The sequence below is a fragment of the Hyperolius riggenbachi genome, chromosome 3 (assembly GCF_040937935.1).
Source record: "Hyperolius riggenbachi isolate aHypRig1 chromosome 3, aHypRig1.pri, whole genome shotgun sequence".
Classification (NCBI taxonomy): Eukaryota; Metazoa; Chordata; class Amphibia; order Anura; family Hyperoliidae; genus Hyperolius; species Hyperolius riggenbachi.
This window is the reverse complement of record NC_090648.1, coordinates 290,088,345-290,096,215: the sequence shown is the minus strand read 5'-3', so window position 1 is coordinate 290,096,215 and position 7,871 is coordinate 290,088,345.

Below are 7,871 nucleotides of genomic sequence, written 5' to 3'. Positions count from 1 at the left end.
TCTGGTACCCACACCTGACCCGCACCCGCAGGCCTGCTACCCGCACCTGACCCGCAATCCGATTAAAATCAAAATGGGTACCCAAACTGACCCGCATTTCGGGTAACCCGTGGGTACCTGACCCGATGCAGGTCTCTATCTTGCACACACACACTGTGAAAAGTCCAGCATAGAAATGGAGTGCTTAGACTGAATGAGGTGGATGATGTTCAAGATAATAAGTACGACCAGCACCTCCTGCTAGTGATGCAATGCTTATTTAGACATCCACCATGAAGCCAACATTTCGAAACCACCAAGGATCTCTTTATCAAGGTGCTGGTCATAGTTGTTATCTTTTAATAACAGAGATTAAAGGAGAACTGTAGTGAGAGGTATATAGAGGCTGCCATATTGATTTTCTTTTAAGCAATACCAGTAGCCTGGCTATCCTGCTAATCATCTGTTTCTAATACTTTTTGCCCTAGACCCTGAACAAGCATGCAGCACATCAGGGGTTTCTGACATTTTTGTCAGATCTAACAAGATTAGTTGCATGCTTGTTTCTGGTGTGATTTTGTAGGCAGATAGCTTAGCAGGGCTGCCAGGTAACTGGTATTGCTTAAAAGGAAATCAATATGGCAGCCTCCATATACCTCTCACTACAGTTCTCCTTTAACAGAACTGGCACTAGTAGTTTGACTGACAACAGAGGAGCTGATGAGTGCAGATGGCTGTGCCTCCAGAATATGGCAGCAATTTGCAATCCAAAAAAAAAAGCATCTGGGCACCAGCTAATATTCCAAATGTCACCTATTCATTGCTCCTCACACCAACCGACATACAGTAAAGAAAAAAAGCCCAACAGCTGTTTCACTGGTAATCCCTGCTTCTTTAGAGGCAGTAACTTATGTTTTGTCAGAACACAAGGCTTATGCTTATATAGTCTATAACATACAAAAGCAACATAATGGCTTACCGCTCCATTGCATAACCTTCCACTACCGAATGTGCACCGGGAATCAGCGCCGCCCCAAGCCGCAGGTCTGTCTGGGGTGTAGCCATGCCCCTCTCAGTACGTGCAAGGGGATTATCCTAATTATCTATCTGTAGGTCGAATCTGATAGCAAATCGACCAGTGTATGGCCACCTTTAGTCTACTAAAGTAATCCACCTAATAGCAGACTCCTGCTGCCTATGCCACAGAAGAGATGTGTGTCAGGTTACACAATGCCAATCTGCGTCTTTTCTCCAACTTTCCTTAACCACTACAGCACCACAGGGCTAAACGCCCCTAAAGACCTGGCTATTTTTTTTTCAAAATAGGCCACTGCATCTTTAAGGCCAAGCTGCAGGGCCGCACAACAAAGCACACTAGTGATTACCCCCCCCCCCCCTTTTCTCCCCACCAACAGAACTTTCTGTTGGTGGGGTCTGGTCGCCCCCCTAGTGTTTATTTTTTTTTTAATAAATATTTATGTCAGTATTTTCTTATTATTTTTTACTGTTCAGTTATTTTTTTTTCAAACCTCTCCCTCCCCCCAGCCAGCCAATCCTGGCGATCAGCTGTCAAAGGATTCTGCCTATGAGAGCCGATCACTCTCTAGTGTCCCAGGGGGACTGCCGTGTCACACGGCTGTCCCCAGTACAGCACTGCTGCAGATCGCAGCGCTGTACTAAGTAAAAAGACGTCGGTTTTGCCATCTAACAGGCTCCCGAGCAGCGATTGCCTTCCAAGCAAGAGATTTGGGCGCAGCCGGTGTGCGTTCTCCTGCAGTAGCTGGCCCCAGGACTTGACGCCAATTGGCGTTAGGCGGTCCTGGGGCTGCCGCCGCGGTCATGCCCATTGGCATGAGGTGGTCTTAGGGTAGTTAAATAAGAATTTGAGCTATCTCTCACTCTTGGAAAAGATTTTTACTGTAACACAAAAATAATCCCCTGGCCCTTGCTGCTACTGCTAAGAGGGTAAGGTCTCGCAAATGACTACTATTTTTGTACTATAATAAACACAAACTGCGCCTGCCCGGAAAAGCTGCACTTCAATAGATGAAAATGTCACAATACAAATTCGGTGTAGTCAGTAGCAGATACTTGGATCGAGTATTCGCTATCACAGGGCCTTGGATACAGTCTATATTGGTGTGACAGCGCTCCTCTTCCTTTCAGATTGACACCACCTCACATTCCAGGTGGGTCTAACGCTTAGCCTTAGAGCGGCCAACTCCAATAACAGTTTCCACAATGCTTTTTTCCACAGTCGGATATTCCGCGTTTAATAGTTAGTTCCACATGTAAAAAATAGTATAAAAAGATACATAGCGTAAAACAGTTTTGATAAAAAGTTATGGCCTGCGCAGTTTCACTGCACTCACATATGTAGGAGGATATCAGGCATCACGGGCATTACAGCCCAACAGTAAGTCTCCTCTGCTAGCGGTACCGGCGTCCCGATTTCCGCTCCTCGTGGCAGCCTCTCTCCTCACCATCCGCGTCTCACCTAAAGCCCAGTGACGTCAGCGCTCCTGGTCACGCCCTACGCGTTTCGTCCAATGGACTCATCAGGGGCTGATGTCACTAGGGCGCCGACGTCTCTTATACACTGGTGCGCATTCCGTAATCGCCTGGGACGCACTGATTGTTCGCATCCCCTCGTTATGCTCCTACATCATCAGTGGCCGCCTGGAACGCTATTGTCCCAGCTCACCCTGATGACTGGGGGAATTTTGGTCTGAAGTAGTGCCATCTTGTGGCGAATTAACTAACTTCTTTATAAATTACACTCATTTGGCTAGAACTGCATTAAAATGCTAGGCGCACCTAAGCATTACATAGTGGAGAAATTAAGAAGGTGTATATATATATATATAAGTACATGGACTTGGGATTGGAATTGTAAGGATAAAAAGGATAAAATATAAAAAATGAAACTGTTTGTTATAAACAGGTAAATTTTAAAACCAGGTGAATTTTGAATTAATGATAGGATTTCATGGCTAAATTTAGAAGGTCCTATAGTATTATTTTATCTCTGTCCCTCTGTAGACAAATGGGTTAGTTTCTCCTTCCCTCATCCCAATGCCATGCAGTTTGCCCTCCAGTTCGGGGGATTTTTTGGGGGAATTTTTTGGAGGTGACTAAAGTGTTCCTCCCTATCAAGCACCAGGGGCCCCCCCTGCCCCTACTCGAGGGTCTACAGGTGTAGATTTATTAGTGGAGTAAATTAAGCTTTAATTGGCATTTTTTTATGTTTAGAATTTAGTCCCTAGGGTGACTGCTTTCTATGTATGGTAGGTTAGTGCTTTATCCGGCATTGGTTAATTACTCTTGGGCTGCAATCCCTTGCCAGAACCTCCAGGCCACCTTCCTAATGGATGGTGGATATCAGTGCGGGCCCCATGATGGACACCTCCTCAGTTTACATGCTGCAGTGCCTACAGTGGCACCCGCCTACTGAGGGAGAATGCTGTGTGTCTCCATCCCACCGGATACTGTGCCCTTAATTGGTCTCTATGCCCACTCCCCTTACCTAGTGTGAAGTTGTAAATGTTTGAAAACCCCCACCATTAATCAGCAAAGGAGCCACAGGATTCTCAGTGACCTTATTTCATACATCATTTGTGATAAAACAGTTTAAATCAAACTCTACATTAAGCCCCCCCGGGGCCAGTGATCCCATATTAAATATCCACCTTCCTTCCGCTTGGGAGATATCCCGTACTACACTTGAGCCTCTCCACCTTTTGACATGTGATTCTACCCCCATAAATCTCAGTCCAGTCGGGTCTCTATTATGATGTGTTTTAAAGTGATTGGAAACACTATGTGTGGCCAGCCCTTTGATTATGTTTGCCACATGCTCCCCTATCCTTTTGTGTAATGATCGAGTAGTGCGCCCCACATATTCTAACCCGCAGGGGCATCTTAAAACATATATCACCCCTTTGGTACGGCACGTAATACATTGTCTTATCCTGTGCTGGTGACCTGTGTTTCTCGCAATGAGATTGTCTCAAGGAACAGGTGGCATGGTGGGACCAGGCCAGTTTGGGTAGATACATTGAGGAACAATTGGTGCCCAAAAGATACAGGTGGGACATCCTGATCAATGATGGGGAGAACAGTGAGGAAAATGATAAGGAAATGGGTAACTTCCTAAATAAAAGCGGGCTTGACCTGTTAAAAATCTTATCTAAAAGAAAACAGGCGAGGTTAGATCGCCTTGAGGGGGAGATTGATGAGATGAAGGTGGTTATGGAACCGTTCAAAGAGGGGGACTCATATAAACAAGCCATGGAGGAACTGATGAAAAAATTGACTAGAAATGAAAAAGAGATTATAGAAATTAGACAAAAAAGATTTTGGAACGATTGGGGTGAATATAAAAGCAATAAAGCCTACAGGTGGCAGGTGGAACAGGCTCAGAAGCAAGCTCAGTCAAAGAACGCACAGCATACACCCAAATTAGACAATACAGGCCCCCCACGGGAGCATCTGGGTCCAGAGGGTCCCAGAGTACCAGATCACCCTATAGATACTAGACATTCACAACAAGAACAACAGAGAGGGCAGATAGAGGGAACCCCCGGAGGGGCATGGGGCGGGCCCCCACCTCCTCGACCTATAATAAGAAATACATCTAAGCAGCTACAAGGAGGGGCTCGTCCCTCACCCCAGCCAAGGCCTGGGGAACAACACTATAACCTCAGGCAGAGAAGTGGAATAAATGCTCAATTTAGAGGAGGGGAAGCCAGAGGATATACAGGATTACCCTTATCAAACCGATATCAGGAACTCACTGAATATAATGACCGTTTTTTAGGGATGGGCCAGAGAGACAGATGGGACTACCAGAGAGACTATCAGGAGGAGGAATGGGAAGGAGGGCAAAAAAGAACCGGAGAGGGGTTCGAGGAGGACGAAGAGAGAGACAGAAAAAGGCAGAGATAGGGGGGGGCATCTTCAATCTAAGTGGGGTACCCTTAACCAAACAACTATTAAAATTACTTGATAAGGGATTGAACTATGCGCCCCCAAAAGGCTTGAATAAGTTTGAAACTTACCTGGGAATAAATAAATATGTGAGAAAACTCAATCAAAGAAAGTACTTCATGAATAAAATTGGCCCCACTTCCAGAGCCAATCCGCCACCCCAACAATACATCCATACAACCCTTAAGAATAAATCTTTATTTAACCCCCAGGACAATGCTAAAGATAGCACTATTGAGACTTTTAAGAAAGCGGTACTTCAAGACCTGGAGAGGTTGGAAGTGAAAGGGATAAAAAATAGTAAAGTTATTGACCAGCAGATTAGGGAGCTGGCGGATAAGAAAGATCTTATATTAAAGTCCGCCGACAAAGGGGGAGGGCTGGTGGTGTTGAACGGCAGCCAATACAGAACAGAGATGAATCGATTACTAGCTGATCCAACCACATACAAAAAATTGACAAAAAATCCCACCATTGAGTTTAAGAAACAGTTGAAGGAGATTCTGATAAGGGGGGAGAGAGAAACCTTTATCTCCACAAATGAATTCAAATACCTAATGCCTACAAATCCAAGGCTTCCTGTAATCTATTATAACCCTAAGATCCATAAGGATCAAGCCAACCCCCCGGGAAGACCCATTGTCAGTGGCTTGGGATCACTTAGACAAAGAGTGGGAGAGTATGTGGATTGGTTTCTCCAAGAGGCAGTGGCTAGATTACCATATCTTTTAAAAGATACGAAAGATCTATTACAAAAGATGCAACAGATTCCTTTGGAACGAGATGACATACTGGTTACAGGAGACGTGACGTCTCTGTACACTGTCATCCCGCATCAGAGTGGGATGGATGCAGTAGAACAAGCTCTGAGGGCAGACACTAACCTGAAAGTAGAGCAAATTGGGTTTATCATGGAATCACTAAAGTTTGCCCTCCTGCATAACTACTTCTGGTACGACAAAGAATATTATCTACAGCTAACTGGATGTGCCATGGGGGCAAAGTTCGCACCGTCTCTAGCCAACATCTATATGGGCAAATGGGAGCAAGAAATATTAAATAAGGAACAAGCTGTGAACATCATCAGCTGGAACAGGTTCATTGATGATCTGTTCTTTATATGGAGGGGTACAAGTGAGCAACTTAATGATTTCTGCAAAGTAGCCAATAGTCACTGGTCACCTATTAAAATAACTTTTTGCCAGGCAGTCAAACAGGTCGAATTTTTAGACCTGACGTTCACCAAACAGGATGACAAACTGGTCACTAAAACCTTCTTCAAATCTACGGATAAAAATGGGTATATCCCCAAAGGCAGCTGTCACCACAGCCGGTGGCTGAAAAACATTCCTAAAGGACAGATAATGAGGATTAGGAGAAACTGTACCAATATACATGACTTCAGAGAACAAAGTCAGATTTTAATCCAGCGGTTTGTGGACAAAGGATATAACCATGTAGATCTACAGACATTGGTAGATGAAATATCCAAAATGGAACAGTCCGATCTATTACAAAACAGACAACAACCAGCAGTCAAGAATAGAGATTTTGATCTGCTGCTTGACTATAGTCATCAGTACAGAGACGTTGAGTCTATAATTATGAGACATTGGCGTATTTTACAACTGGATGGGACAATAGGGAGGGCACTCCCAAAGAAACCCGGATTCATATACCGGAAGGCACCTAATCTTAGGTCAAAGCTAGTCCCCAGTTTCCAAGATCCTCCTAAAGTGAATACGGCCAATCTTCTGGGTCAAAGGGTTTTTTTTCCCTGCCGGGACTGCAGAGGTTGTAGAGAGGCACAGCCCTGCAAAGGGGACAATCTCATTGCGAGAAACACAGGTCACCAGCACAGGATAAGACAATGTATTACGTGCCGTACCAAAGGGGTGATATATGTTTTAAGATGCCCCTGCGGGTTAGAATATGTGGGGCACACTACTCGATCATTACACAAAAGGATAGGGGAGCATGTGGCAAACATAATCAAAGGGCTGGCCACACATAGTGTTTCCAATCACTTTAAAACACATCATAATAGAGACCCGACTGGACTGAGATTTATGGGGGTAGAATCACATGTCAAAAGGTGGAGAGGCTCAAGTGTAGTACGGGATATCTCCCAAGCGGAAGAAAGGTGCATATTTAATATGGGATCACTGGCCCCGGGGGGGCTTAATGTAGAGTTTGATTTAAACTGTTTTATCACAAATGATGTATGAAATAAGGTCACTGAGAATCCTGTGGCTCCTTTGCTGATTAATGGTGGGGGTTTTCAAACATTTACAACTTCACACTAGGTAAGGGGAGTGGGCATAGAGACCAATTAAGGGCACAGTATCCGGTGGGATGGAGACACACAGCATTCTCCCTCAGTAGGCGGGTGCCACTGTAGGCACTGCAGCATGTAAACTGAGGAGGTGTCCATCATGGGGCCCGCACTGATGACCACCATCCATTAGGAAGGTGGCCTGGAGGTTCTGGCAAGGGATTGCAGCCCAAGAGTAATTAACCAATGCCGGATAAAGCACTAACCTACCATAAATAGAAAGCAGTCACCCTAGGGACTAAATTCTAAACATAAAAAAATGCCAATTAAAGCTTAATTTACTCCACTAATAAATCTACACCTGTAGACCCTCGAGTAGGGGCAGGGGGGGCCCCTGGTGCTTGATAGGGAGGAACACTTTAGTCACCTCCAAAAAATTCCCCCAAAAAATCCCCCGAACTGGAGGGCAAACTGCATGGCATTGGGATGAGGGAAGGAGAAACTAACCCATTTGTCTACAGAGGGACAGAGATAAAATAATACTATAGGACCTTCTAAATTTAGCCATGAAATCCTATCATTAATTCAAAATTCACCTGGTTTTAAAATTTACCTGTTTATAACAAAC